The following is a 14,497-nucleotide window of genomic DNA, read 5'->3' as shown; positions in this document are numbered from 1 at the left end:
GCTGTCTCGCAGAGATCCAGGCAGGTGGGTGGCGAAAGCAAGGCTGGGGGTAGTGAGGCTGCCCTGGTGGAGATCCAGGCAGGTGAGCAGGGGGGTGGGCGGCCAAAACAGCTGGGAGCGGCAGGGTCTGCCCCGCAGAGTTCCGGCCAGGCGGGCGGTGGAAGCAGGGTTAGGGGTAGCAGGGCTGTCCGGCGGTGGAGATCGGAGAGGACAGGCGGCAGAACCAGGGCTGCACGGGGGGAGGAGGGGCTGGCCGGGGGAGATCAGGAGGAGGAGGACGGGAGAATCAGCTGCCAGAAGCAGCGCTGGACAGGGGCAGCAGGGCTGACCGGGGGAGATTGGTGAGGGGGGGGGGGGGGAACCGGCCACTGGAATCAGGCTGGAGTGGGGAGATCGGGAAGAGAAAGGAGGGGGGGAGCGGGACTGACCTGAGCACATGCAGACCCTGGCAGACGAGTGAGTCTGGCCGGGGATTCCAATTTGGGCCCTCCTCCTCCTCCTCCCCCCCCTCCTCTTCCCCCCTCCCCCCCCCCACATACCCTCCCAGGAGTAGTTGCAACTGCGCGGCAGGTAGACACACTCAGGCAGCGTGAGCACATCTACTATCCAGGCAGCTAAGGACTAATACACCTAATTATAACATGTACCTAACTGGAAAATACCGGGCATTTTATATGTCTGGTAATTTCTCAATTTCTTTCCCAGGCAAAACCTTCACATACCAGACAGTCCAGTACAAAACCGGACACCTGGCAACTGCAACCCTCCCCTTCCTTGCACCTTCCCTCTTAGCCAGATACCTTACCCCCAATCTGCTCCCGCTCCCGCCTCCTGAAGTGCTCATGTGGCACCGGGTCCCCAAAGCCCTGACCCAGGCTGGGTGGAGGATGCAGCCGGGTGAAACACTGAACATTTCTTCATTTTTCATTCTTTTTTTTATATGCGTTTATATTTTTGGGCTGCAAAAGACAGTACTGAAAAAAAAACCAGGTTCCAACTAATGTAAAATGTTTGGGAAACCCTGATCTAACCAGCTTTCTATCCAATCCATATTCCTTAACTTGCTGGCAAGAATATTGTGGGTGACTGTATCAAAAGCTTCGCTAACGCTGGCACTGGAGGCTTTGGGAGGACCAGAAACAACTTATTTGAATATTCATCATTTGCTTATTGAATATGCAAATATGCAAATGAATGCTGCCAGTCCTCCAAAAGCTCATGAATGGATTTACTGGTCCCCGTGTCAAAAAAGTTTGGGAACCCCTGGTCTAGACAGTATTTGCGATGTGCTTTTGAGGTGCGGACGTGCTTTTGCGGAATAAATTTTCGCAGAAAATCTCTTCTGCAAAAAGCTGCTTGAACAAAAACCCTGCGGTGCAGACAAAGCCTCAGGTGGTACACAGGATGCCTGGCTCTGAGTTGGTTGAAATTGGCAGTATAGAAAGCAAACTCCTTCCCCAAAGAGAAGCTTAAACAGCTGCAGTCAACAGGGAAAGGCAGGGTGGGGTTACAACCTAGAGCAGGGGTGGGGAATTTAAGGCGTGGGAACTGGATTCGGCCCTTGAAGCTCAGGCTTCTCCCGCATCCCCCAGCAGTGGGGAGCCTATGCTGGCACTCCAGCCTCACGCCTCCTCCCCACAATCCCACATGGGACTGGAGCACATGTACCAGCCCCGCGCCGTGGAGGGGAGAAGTCCGAAGCCTCGCAGGCCGGAGTCACACAAGCCAGAGCCAATCTCTGCCCGGTGGGGCAGTAAAGTGCTGCCTGGAGGATTTTTCCCTCACATAATCTACTAGCGTGGGCCCTGCGAGGCCTGGTGTGTGAGGGAAATGGGGGATTGTCTTTCTGCTTCTCAGTCGGGGGCCGCCTCCATGAAGGGTCTGGTGGTGGTTTTGCTTCTCACTTTCATGCGGTTCCCCCAACTGATTTTGCAGCTCTGTCCCTACAGCTGCACAGTTGTGATATCACAGCCATGCCGCTGTCCCCTCGTCATGTAGACATACCCTACAGCGACAGAAGGGTGTTTTCTTCTGCATGTGGAATCATAGTACTGCTGTGGAGGAGTAAATCAACCAACCCGCCTCTATAGCTATGGTGCTCAGGGGTGTGAATTTTTCATACACAAGCTAGCCATGACTATCTAATTTTTCAGGGGCGATCAGCCTTAGTCTTGGGCTGTCTACCTTAGGGAGGGGCATTGCTCAGTCGTGGTAATGCAGCCCTACAGCAAAAGTGGTAATGCAGCCATGTTCTTCCCCAAACAAAGTTAGCTACAGCAACAGCCGACATTGCTGCATTTACACTGGAGGTTAGGACAACACAGTTAGGCTGGTTTACATCGTGGTGTACTCACACACCGGACTGACCCAACTATTTTAAGTATAGGCCAAGCCTTGGTTTCCCTCCACTCTACAATCATTCAACTCAAGCAGCTACAGCGGGTGAGTGCTCTTGAGAGAGGTAGAAAGATACAGGCAACAGCACAAAGTTTGGTGCATGACCCGAGTAAGGACCTGTTAAATCGACTGCTGATGGCACCCCAGTTGTCCCCAATACACCATGGGGGTCACAAGGAGTAAGGGAAATCAACAGGAGAATTTCGCCTGTCAACCTCCCACAGCGGGGATGCTTCAGAAAGTCGCCTGAAGGTACATCAACTCCAGGTATGCTATTCTCGTAGCAGGAGTTGTGCATCTTAAGTCAACTTTCTCCAGTAGCATAGACCTGGCCAAGACAAGTATCCCTGGTCCAGGTTCTGCTCTCTGTTACCATTATATCCGTACCACTCCAGTGAAGCCATTAAAGCTGCACTAGTCTAGCAGTAGAATTTGGCCTATTGGGTTCAGGGCCACACCCTTGTTTTATTTTAAAGCCCATTGTAGCGAGGCATGGGGAGAGGCAGGGTATGAAATAGACGACCGCACTAGGAAATCAATTCAGGAAAGCCATCTTCCCCTTGGGACGGACTGATGTGTAAGTCAGCAGGGAGTATCAATGTCTTCTTGGAGCTACGGCAAAACGCCTTTTAGGAATCCTTTATGAAAGCCCGTTGGATGGGGGCTTTGCAAGGACGTGTCCCCGTTGTGCCTTGAGAAGAAACATAAGAGAGCTGGCCTACTATTAAGGGAAAAAAATCAAGCCTCATGGGCAGGAGCCACATAAATATCATGTAGAAATCCAGACAAATACCCAATGGAGCTGGCCCTGAGGTATTGCTACCATTCAGAGTAAAACAAACCGAAAAAAGGGGAAAATATCACAATTCCCTGCTCTGTCTACTTATTGCATGAGTTGAATGTAAAGTGTGGACCCTCCTTGACGCCCTTACCTGCGAGGTGGGATGCTGGTCTCCATGCGGGGCAATATGCCCAAGCTGTGAGAGACATAGGCTATGTCTAGACTACGGGGTTTATCCAGGAGGTATCCTGGAAAAACTCTGCCATGTCCAGAAAATGCATCTGCTTTTCTGCTTATTGTGTGTGGAAGAGCAGATGTGCTCTTTCGGAAGTCCTGTCTTCCTCCTCCCACGAGGAAGAAGGGCTCTTCCAAAAGAAAAGGATTTTCCAAAATTTGGCCCAGTATAGATAGGCCAAATTTCAGAAAAGCCTCTTCTGAAAAAACTATTGGAAAAAGGTACGCAAATTGTGGACCGCAATTTGTGCACCTTTTTCCGATAAGGCCCCATAGTGTAGACATAGCTATAATGGGAACAGAAGCATGTACGAACAGTGGTATTTTAAATGCTATTGTAGCCTCCTATATAAATGTTCCGCCTTATTCGGCAGGGCTACAGCTGGCATGACAGATGTTTTTTTTTTTCCTGCTGTATCTTCCCCATCAGGCAGAAGGAAAGTGGTGAAATAATTCAAGCTGGCTAAGTCACGACTTTACTTGGGAGAGGCTGGTGGGACTCAAATTGCTCTGCAGTCCTTGGGTAGCTAGAACTGACGTAAGTTTTGCATGCCATCCCTGTCTCCCCCCCCGACACATCATTGTTCATATATAGCGCTGGAACTGTTCTTTCCCTACTGCCAATACTTAGTGGTATGGGGGTACTATCAAGAAGTGCTGCTGGTTCTTCTAAATGGCTTATTAACGTAATGCACTCAAGCAGCAATTTCCCTCCAGCAGCACTTTACGAGCCTCCTATTCAAGAATCATTTAACTGATCACCGAGTGAGATGCAGCCACCTGGGGTGCAATGGGAAAGCGGGGGTAACAGGGCAACACAACACAGCACTTCCGGACAGGAAGAGAACATGCACACATGGCTGGCGCACACCTGACAATCCTGAGCTTTCCCTGTGCCGTGGGTCATAGGCCTTACTTCAGTGGGCTCCACCCGGTTTAACCACCGATCACTGTTTCAATTTGAGTGCTAAGATCTCCCTCAAACCCAAATACCCTCGTCCCACCTCCTTCCCTCCCCTTCTCTGAGTCCCTGCTCTTGCTCCACCCTTTCTCCAAGGCCTTGCCCTCTTCACTTCCTCCCCAAACCTCACTCACTTTCACCAGGCTGGGGCAGGGTTTGTGACGCAGGATCTGGTCTTGGGCGAAGGAGTTTGGAGCGTGGGAGGGGCTCCACGCTCAGCCCAGGGTGGGAGATTGGGGTCCAGGAGGGCTTTCAGGGTGCAAGCTCTGGGAAGGAGTTTGGGTGCAGGGGGAGTCATGTCTGGGGCAAGAGGTTGGGTGCAGGAGGAGATTCAGGAAGCAGGCTCTGGCTAGGGACAATTTAACAGAGACAGCTTCCAGGTGGTGAAGTAGTGGGGTTAAGGCAGGCTTACTCCTGCCCTGCCCTCCATCGCTTCTGAAAGCAGCCGGCACGTGCGGCAATGGCTCCATGGCACCATGTGCTGCCCCCCATCTACAGGCATTGAGCCCGCAGCGTCTACTGGCCACAGTCCCCCGGTATTGATCAACGGGAGCTGCAGGAGTGGTGTCTGCAGACCAGGATAGCAGAGGCTCCAAGCCCTACCGGTAGATCCCCATCTACTGGTTGGTGACCAATGTCTTGCTTCCTGATACAAGCGCTCAAACTGTAATCTGGGGCTGCAGGAGTCCACTAAGCAACATGAGGGCTTGCAGCTCTCCTGTTACGAATGAGGCTGAATGAGCACCGTCCGTGCTTGGAAATGGGGAATGAGCCAAGGGAGGGAAAAGCTTACAACCCAGGTCAGTGTGGAAGAGGTAGGATTTCCTGCAATTGGTGGGTAACAAAGCATTTGAAGGGGAGGTCCTAAGAACTTATAAGAACGGCCATACTGAGTCAGACCAAAGGTCCATCCAGCCCAGTATCCTGTCTGTCGACAGTGGCCAATGCCAGATACCCCAGAGGAAGGGAACGCTACAGGTAATCATCACGTGACCCCTCTCCTGTCACCCATTTCCAGACAAACAGAGGCTAGGGACACCATTCCTACCCCTCCTGGTTAAAAGCCATCGCTGCACCTAACCTCCATGAATCTATCTAGCTCTTTTTTTGAACCCTATTAAAGTCCTGGTCTTCACACTATCCTCTGGCAAGGAGTTCCACAGGTTGACTGTGCGCCGAGTGAAGAAAATCTTCCTTTTGTTTGTTTTAAACCTGCTGCCTATTAGTTTCATTTGGTGACCCCTAGTTCTTATATTGTGGGAATAAATAAATAACTTTTCCGTAGTCACTTTTTCCACACCAGTCATGATTTTATAGACCTCTATCATATCCCCCCCTTAGTCTCCTCTTTTCTAAAATGAAAAATCCAAGTCTTTTTAATCTCTCTTCATATGGGACCTCTAATCTCAAACCCCTAATAATTTTTGTTGCCCTTTTCTGAACCTTTTCCAATGCCAATATATATCTCTTTTGAGATGAGGCAACCACATCTATACGCAGTATTCAAATGTAGGCATACCATGGTTTTATATGGAGGACTAATTTTGAGGCGTCCTTGCATGTAGACGTTCTATTTCAAAATAAGTTATTTTGGAATAACTATTCCGGAATAGTTTATTTCGAAATAAGCATGCAAAGTAGACGTACCCATGGGCTGTGTCTACATTGGCACCCTTTTCCGGAAATGCTTAAAACGGAACAGTTTTCCATTATAAGTATTTCCAGAAAAAGCTTGTTTACATTGGCAGGATGCTTTTCCAGAAAAACTCTTTTTCTGGAAAAGCATCCATGGCCAATGTAGACGCGCTTTTCCGGAAAAAAGCCCCGATCGTCATTTTCGCGATCGGGGCTTTTTTGCAGAAAAGACTACTGTGCTGTCTACACTGGCCCTTTTCTGGAATAGTTTTTCCGGAAAAGGACTTTTGCCCAAACTGGAGCAGCATAGTTTTTCCGGAAAAACACTGACAATTTTACAGTAGATCGTCATTGCTTTTCCGGAAAAGCAAGCGGCCAGTGTAGACAGCTGGCAAGTTATTCCGGAAAAGCACCTGCTTTTCCGGAATAAGTGGCCCAGTGTAGACACAGCCTTAGTGTCCAAACTTTTACTAACATAACTAAATAAGTGTAAGGAATATGCATCCGTGGCTTAAGTTTGTATCGTAAGATCATAATTTTCAGAGGAGCCTATGGAAATAAATGTCAGTAGGATGGGGGCACCTGACTGGGAGTTGAGTGTTTTATTTCCAGTTGAAGTAAATTTCAATCTTACCTTCCATGCAAGCTTGCCTCTCTCAGAAGCAGTGATCCTTTGCAGGCGTCAAAAGCATCCATCTGGCTCCAGTTTCTTTCTGCGCCTCTCAGAGTTCACAACTGTCTATTCCGGGAGCTCTGAAAAATTCAGAGTGTTTTGTACAGCAAAAGTTAGGATTTCTCTCTCCCCAGGGAGATTGTTCTAAGGTGGTTTAAAAAAAGAGAGAGCTAAGCGACTTGTTTTTTCCAGTCAGCAGTATTTTTTAGTTCAAACATTTAGTTACTTTAAAAAAAAAAAAGCATCAAGTTCAAAATTGGTTATTTTATAAGTCTCCTCACGGGAGTAATTATATGACAAGCTGCTGGAAGGACATGTGAGGGGACTTTGCTGGAGAGAAAACAAAAGACCATGCCAGAGCAGCTAGTGCCAGCAAACACATTCACCTCTTCATTGAAACTGCTGGGCTGTAGCACCTTCTAACGATTGATCGTACCAAGCAGTTGCATGCACAGTTGCTGCCAGGGGGAAGATAGGGTCTAGCAGTGGGTGGGCCATGCTATTTTGACACAGCAGCACCAGCTAAGAGGAGCTCCTTCTGGTGCAGACCTGGGATTAGGGCCTTAGAATGAAGATAACCCATCGGTTAGGCTAGGAGTTGGATAACTTAGGTTCAACTCTTTGCCCTGCCACAGGTATTGTGTGTGTCCTGGGATAAGTCACCTGGACTGGGATCCACAAAGGTACTTGGGTGTTCTCTTGCCTCAATTTGAAGCATCTGGAACAAGACTCTGATCCACAAAACTGGAGTTAGGTGCCTAAACGCCTATACAATGAACAGGTAGTGAAAGGAACCTTAGACTGTGATGCACAAAGCCAGCATATGAGCCAGGGAGCCGTCCAAGCCAGCCAATGAGATAGGACAGTCCTAAACCCAGATCCTTTCTAAGCTTTTGCTATGTAAGGCTTTTTGTCTGCACGACCAAGTTTTGTCACCAAAAATTGCCTTTTGGCAACAAGAGTGAGAGCATTTACACTGCTATGTGACTTTTGTGGGGGAAAACACCGTTTTGGCAACAAAACACTTCCACCCCATGAGAGACTTTTGTCTTTGTCCCTTTATTGTTGACAAAAAGCCAATGTGGACTCTGTTTTGTCGACAGAACTGGCTTCCGCCAGTAGCCCACAGTGCCTGCCTAGATAGCTGTGCTCTGTGTTTTGTGATCTCTGCTGCCCTGCAGGCATGTGCCCCTCCCCTTTCAAAGCTCCGGCAAGTATCTGGCAGCTGAGTGAGCTGCTCTGTTTGGGGAACAAACAAAGAACAAATCATTGCAATGCTCCTGTTCTGCCCTGCACTAGGAACACAGAAGCAGGCAGACTGCTGCTGCAAGAGGAGGGGGACAGACACTTTGCTGCTTTGACATTCCTCAGCAGAGAGAGCTCACAGAGCTACTTATGATGCTACTCCCAGCAGCTGAGAATGCTGTGGGAGAACTTGGAGGGAATTCCAAGCAGCACAGGGATCAGCTCTGCCTTCCCACAAACACTGTGGGCTGCTCACCCGCATTGCTTTGCTCTGTCAACAGGTACTTAGGGGTTTGGAACAGGTCCCATATGAAGAGAGATTAAAACGACTGGGACTTTTCAGCTTAGAAAAGGGGAGACTAAGGGGGGATATGATAGAGGTCTATAAAATCATGACTGGTGTGGAAAAAGTGAATAAGGAAAAGTTATTTACTTGTTCCCACAATAAAAGAGCTAGGGATTACCAAGTTAAATTAATAGGTAGCAGGTTTAAAACAAACAAAAAGAAAGTTTTTCTTCACACAGCACACCGGCAACCTGTGGAACTCCTTGCTAGAGGACATTGTGAAGACCAGGACTTTAACGGGGTTCAAAAAAGAGCTAGATAAATTCATGGAGGTTAGGCCCATCATTGGCTATTAGCCAGGATGGGTAGGAATGGTATCCCTAACCTCTGTTTGTCAGAGGCTGGAAATGGAGGACAGGAGAGGAATCAGATGATGGTTACCTGTTCTATTCACTCCCTCTGGGGTAACTGGCAGTGGAAATGGAAGACAGGATAGCTGGACCTTTGGTCTGACCCAGTATGGCTGATCTTACATGCTAGCAATGTGGCCATGAAATGTGGAAAATGGGAGGCAGAAAAACCTGTTTGTCCGGTTTTCACTTTTGGCGACTTTTGCATGTCCACTGCACTTGTGCCACCAAACCTTCCCAGTGTGGACACAGCCTTAGTCTGGGCTGCAGGGAGGCACCTATCTCTGCTTGTGCCTCCTGAAGAGGGGAAAGAGAAGCTTCCTGTCACCAGTTACGTGTGGAGCCCAATCAAGCAGGCATGCTCAGAACCTGCCTTCCAGACTGGCCCCCTCAGTGAATTTCTGATGGGGGGCAAAGGAAGCTCTCTCATGCCCTGTGACCTATTAGTGAGGGTATTCACTCAGGATGTGGGAATCCCCTGGTTCAAATCTCTCTCTATTCCTTACCCCACCTGGCGAGAATAAAGGATTTGACCCTAACCACTAGCCTACACATAGTTTAAACACTGCACACTCATCTTTCTTGGCTTGTGGTTCATTCTAGGGCTTAGGCAGGAGAGGATGCACCTTCTCAGCAGCAGACACCGCATACCCAGCGTGCACTGCAGTCTCCTTATAGAGGGGCTGTATTCACATACCTGGATGCGCGAGGGTGGCACATTCTGAGTGAGGGAGAGGGTACCGGGGTCTGAGCAGGGGGAACTGTTGTTCTCCATGACGTGAGCATACCACTTTGGGAACAAAGAGAAAAATCATTCAATTGGAACGCTGTATCTCCCACTCTACTGCGCACACAGAGCCCGACAGAGAAAGGGGTGTGCGGGTGTGCGTGAGAGACTGCCGTGCAAAGTGGGGGGAGGGGCATGGGGGCTGATGTCAGGAGTTTCCCCTGCTTCAGGGTGGATTGCTTTCCTGGGCTCTCTGAATTTAAGCCCTAGACCCTGAAGGTCCGCTAACGGTTCACCGCTCCAGCTGGGTAAATAACGTAGCTGGAGTCGACGCCCCGTAAGCCGAGCTAGGCCCCATTGTCACAGCGGGAGGCCGACAGGGAAGCCCACAGGGGCGTTTGCGCCCTACTCCTCAGAACTGCCAGCCCTGACCGGAGACGCCCTCAGCGTTTGACGTAGAGAGTCGTTACTAGACCTGTTAAATCGAACGCCAGAAGACTGACCACCGGCCAGGAGTGGTCCGAGGCCGGCTGCGGCAGCTGGCACCCCAGGTGGAAAGCGCGATCGGCGCCCCCGCCTGCACGGCCGTCAGTGGCTGTGACATCATCATCGGGTGCCCCGGGCTGGCGGCACCCTAGATGACCGCCTAGTCCGCCTAGGCTCACGGGGCGCCCCTGCCGCCGGCGCACAAGTATACGTGTGGCCTTAGAGACAGCTGGCCAACATATTCTCTCTTCCCCACCACACACGCTGTCTTCACGTACCCCCCTCTTCACTCTTTCTGTTTCTTCCTGCCCCACATGCACAGTCCCCATCACACCCCTCCCCGCCCAGTTGAAAAGTCACTGGCAGGCTAGTCGGATGAAGGCATTGAGAATCCTGCGTCATGTGGCACTGTATCCGCCCCACGGGGCACTGCAAACCCTTCCCCATGTGCTTTGTGGCAAGTTGCATAGTGGGATAGCTGCCAGACTGGATGTGCACAGGACCACAAACGAGTTGTTTTAATTAAATGCTTTAAATAATGTGGCTTAACTCTAGAGCATGGGTTCCCAAACTGGGGGGCGTGCCCAAAGAAATTCCATGGGGGGGGAGCGAAGCGATCCAGTCTCCCCCCCTCCATCAAGTTTTGCTGCTCTGTTCGGTTTCTTTTTTTTTTTTTGCTCAACAAGTTTTGCTGCTATTTGGAGGGGGTGGGGCGTGAGGGTTTTTCAAAAATCAAAAAGGGGGCGTGATGCCAAAAAGTTTGGGAAACACTGCTCTAGAGTGTAGACATAACCTAACTGTGAAACTTTATGTCCCTGATTTAATTTTATTGGCCATTAAAAGGAGGTTAAAAAACCCTCTTGCCCGCCCCCAGGAGCCGCAAATGGCCAAAACCTTTCTTGTAATAACTGAATCATCTCCATAGCCTACCTGAGAAATTCAAACTCCCGCTAGGAACCAAGGGCAGAGGGTCTGGCTCTTTAGCCTCCAGCGTGATGTGAACTAAATGTGATTAGCAAGGAGTAGGTTTGGAACTTATTCAATGTTTAAGCGTCAGTCGCTTTAATCTGGTCTCCTGTGAAAACCAGATAACATCAGATACCTCACTGCAGGTTTCAGAAGCATCTGGCCGGCTTGGCCTTGTTCCTGCACCATTCAAAAGATCTCAGCTCTTTATCCGTATTGCTATGAACATTTCAAAGTATTGTATGCCACAAAAGTTAGGATTCATCATTCCTCCCTGAGATAATTTTAAGGCAGAACAAAAGAAGAGATACTGCTAACTGGAAGACAGGGGGGATGTTTCCATTCAAATTACTTTTAAAAGCCAAGTCAGAATTGGGTGTTTAAAGTTTCTTCACTGCCCTTCCTATTTGGCAAGAAATGGGTCAGAGGACAGGTGGAGGAGGAGAGGACAGGCATTAGGACTTAAAATAGAGACATCATTAAGGCTACAGCAAAGAGGATAGCATCTGGAAGGAAACTATTCCAATGAATCGTCACAGAGGGCATATCTACATGGGGGCACTCAGGAAAGTGAAGATGAATCAGGGAAAGGTTTCAAGTTAATGCATTTGAGTTAAAGTGCATTCACTCCCCCATGCGGATGCTCTTATCCAGAAGTAAAGTGAGCCCAGCTTGGTGTAGCTGAACTGAGAGAGAACCTGAGCTCAGCTCTTCAGCCTCGGAGGAACTTTAGCTGACTTAAATATCACGATTGCTGGGTGCCTCAGAGGGTCCCTCACAAATAATTAAGTCACACCCCAATCAATGAAGGACCACGCCAGAGAGTTGTAGGGGTTGTCTGTTCTTCAAAGTACTGCAGAAAGGGATCTAGGGGTCATAGTCGACCACAAGCTAAATATGAGTCTGAAGGAACAGAACCTGTACACCGTATGTGAAGCAAGCAGGAGAGTTCATTACACACACACAGCGCTGTCAGAGTGTCACGTCGCTTGTTAGCGCTCAGCGAACACTGCCAAACAGTAGGTTACAACTAATTATATAGGATGATCAACGGGCAGATCAAAGTGATGAGAGGGGGGTAAGTTCCTGGATAGGTGCTAATTGTGAGGCAAAATAAGAGCAACAACATAAAGTTACATAGTGTTTCCAGTAAAATAAATATTTAAACAAAACAGACATCGATGATGTGTTAAGTGGTGATAGGTCTGTCAGCTTCAAGAAGGTCTCTCTGCAAGATGTGGTCCATCTAGGGATTAAAGCAGAGACATTAGGAGTACTTAATGGCACATTTGTTCCTAGCGCCATGGAATGTGTCTTGTCCCGTCTCCAATCCAGGGCTGGGGCGGGGGGGGGGGGGTGGTTAACCGTCATGTACTGTGTTTGTGTGCCAGTCCCACACGCCAAATTTAGAATAGGGGTTCTTAACAGACTATCATAGCCTGCCTCAGAAATTTTTATCCTACAGGTCAACACTGTGAGACTGTTGCAAAAAAAAGCAAACATGATTCTGGGCTGCATTAACAGGAGTGTTGCGAGCAAGACACGAGAAGTCATTCTTCTGCTCTACTCTGCGCTGGTTAGGCCTCAGTTGGAGTACTGTGTCCAGTTCTGGGCCCCACATTTCAAGAAAGATGTGGAGAAATTGAAGAGAGCCCAGAGAAGAGCAACAAAAATGGTTAAAGGTCTAGAAAACATGAGCGATGAGGGAGGCTGAAAGCACTGGGCTTGTTTAGTTTGGAAAAGAGAAGACTGAGAGGGGACATGACAGCAGTTTTCAAGTACCTAAATGGGTTCTACAAAGAGGAAGAAAAATTGTTCTCCTTGGCCTCTGGGGATAGGACAAGAAGCAATGGGCTTAATTTGCAGCAAGGGAGGTTTAGGTTGGACACCAGGAAAAACTTCCTACCTGTCAGGGTGGTTAAACACTGGAATAAATTGCCTAGGGAGGTTGTGGAATCTCCATCACTGGAGATATTTAAGAGCAGGTTGGATCGACATCTATCAGGATCATCTAGATAATCCAGCTGGTGCTTGGTCCTGTTATGAGGGCAGAGGACTGGACTTGATGATCTTGAGGTCCCCTCTAGTATTTTATGAGCTCTGCCCTGATCCACACTGTACAGCAGAGGTGGGCAAAAGGGCCTCCGCTGGCCAAATGTGGCCTGCCAAGTGGGTTGATCCGGCTCAGGGAGGCCCTGCTGCTTCCCCATCCCCAGCTCAATTAGGGCCTCGGGGGAGGAGGAGCATGTGACGTTTCCTCTGCCCTGTGAGGAGCACGTGGCGCTTAGAAGGGTCATGTGCTCCCGGCAGGGTGGGAAGAGACTTCGTGCGCTCCCCCACCCCCAAGACCTGAGAGCAGAAGGGGGAGCATGCGAAGTCTCCTCCCACTACCAGTGGCATGGGTGCCCAGAGGGAACCTGGGGAGGGACAAAGGCGTTCCCCCACCCACAGACCAATCATAGTCTGTGGGTGGGGAAGCATCTGGCCCCGCCCCTTCCGCTTGAGGCTCCACCCCTTCCAGAGTGGCCCAGGGCCACTTCAAAAATTTCTGAAGTGGCCCCCAGCAAAAAATTATTGCCCACCCCTGCTGTACAGCCTATGGCGAGTCACTTACCAATTCTAGCTGTGTTTCGTCAGATAGAAGCCAATACTTCCCTCTCAGAGGAATGAGTGTAGAGATGGGTTTGACCACAAACCTCACTTGACTGTGACACAGAGTCAGCAGAAATCAACCCCAGGCTGCCCCAAGGGCTCTTTTTGCTGATTTTGCCCCAGCCTTTAGGTCTCAGGCCCAGGAACAACCATGGGAAAAACTCTTCTGGGCTCGTTGAAACTGGCTGCTAGAAGAACGTGTAGTGGCAGAGCACAGGCATCACAGGGGACTGCTAAGCTTGAGAGCACAGCCTTTTGTCGAGCCTCAGGTCACAACACTCCTGCTCTTCTCCAGTGTTGTCCACTGATGAGAGCCGGAAAAGGACAATTCACAACTCTGGACGGCCTTCCCCGTTTTACCACGGCTTTGCTCTGCGACTTTGGATAAGTAACTTATTAAGTGATTCGTGTTGCCACGGTATGGAGGAGCTCTGGTCACGGGTTCAGACCATTATCCTCCCAGACTTCCTCAGGGAAGAACATTGTCATAATAACGTCTCTGGGTGAGGCAAAGCTTAATTATGGGCTTGCGAAGAATTTGGAGCGTCTGGGAGTTAGTGAAGACGTGTTAAGAATTGTTATTGTAAGTTGCTTTAGACTGGTTGGGAAGAGCAGGTTTGACAGCTTTAGACATTCAGCACTTTCCTGTCAGAGACAGCACTGCACTTAGTTCCCCAGCTAGGTGTCATTTCACCTAAAATGCAAGTGAGGGAGCAGAGCAAAGATACCAGCTTTGTGTGGCGCTTACTAGGTGCCTGTCAGGCAGGAAAGGGACTACAATTCCTCCAGCAGAACTGGAAAGTCAGGCATTTACGCTGAATCCTCATGCGGAGTCAACGGCGAGGAGTGACAACAGTGTACGCCACTGCTGACTTGAGACTCATTTGGGTGAAATCTGTTGGAAGTCAATGCAAGTTTTGCTGCTTATTCACTGGTGTTGCAGATTTCACTCTCTGGGTCAAATTTCCCAGCTGTAAGCTTCTGGGAGATGCAGAGAGAGAGAGAGAGAGAGAGAGCGCGCACGCGCGCACACACACACACACA

At 49.5% G+C, this 14,497-nt stretch overlaps 1 protein-coding gene across 3 annotated transcripts in view; it reads right to left on the bottom strand.

Moving 5' to 3' along the window:
• The window catches only part of ITPRIP (inositol 1,4,5-trisphosphate receptor interacting protein), a 54,654-nt gene that overhangs the window by 3,641 nt on the left and 36,516 nt on the right, over window positions 1-14,497 (bottom strand). Inside the window, exons 1-3 of one of the 3 annotated variants that reach the window (XR_012905727.1) lie at window positions 13,416-14,491; window positions 9,320-9,412; window positions 6,643-6,761 (exon numbers count right to left, since the gene is read on the bottom strand). The gene's annotated coding sequence lies outside the window, so the exon portion shown is untranslated. Of the gene's footprint in view, window positions 1-6,642; window positions 6,762-9,319; window positions 9,413-13,415; window positions 14,492-14,497 lie in introns of those variants that run through there. The other 2 variants (XR_012905726.1, XR_012905728.1) reach the window with 2 other exon arrangements.

This window comes from Pelodiscus sinensis, chromosome 8 (assembly GCF_049634645.1).
Source record: "Pelodiscus sinensis isolate JC-2024 chromosome 8, ASM4963464v1, whole genome shotgun sequence".
NCBI classification, from domain to species: Eukaryota; Metazoa; Chordata; order Testudines; family Trionychidae; genus Pelodiscus; species Pelodiscus sinensis.
The sequence above is the reverse complement of the archived record's forward strand: the minus strand, read 5'-3'. Positions and strand labels throughout refer to the sequence as shown.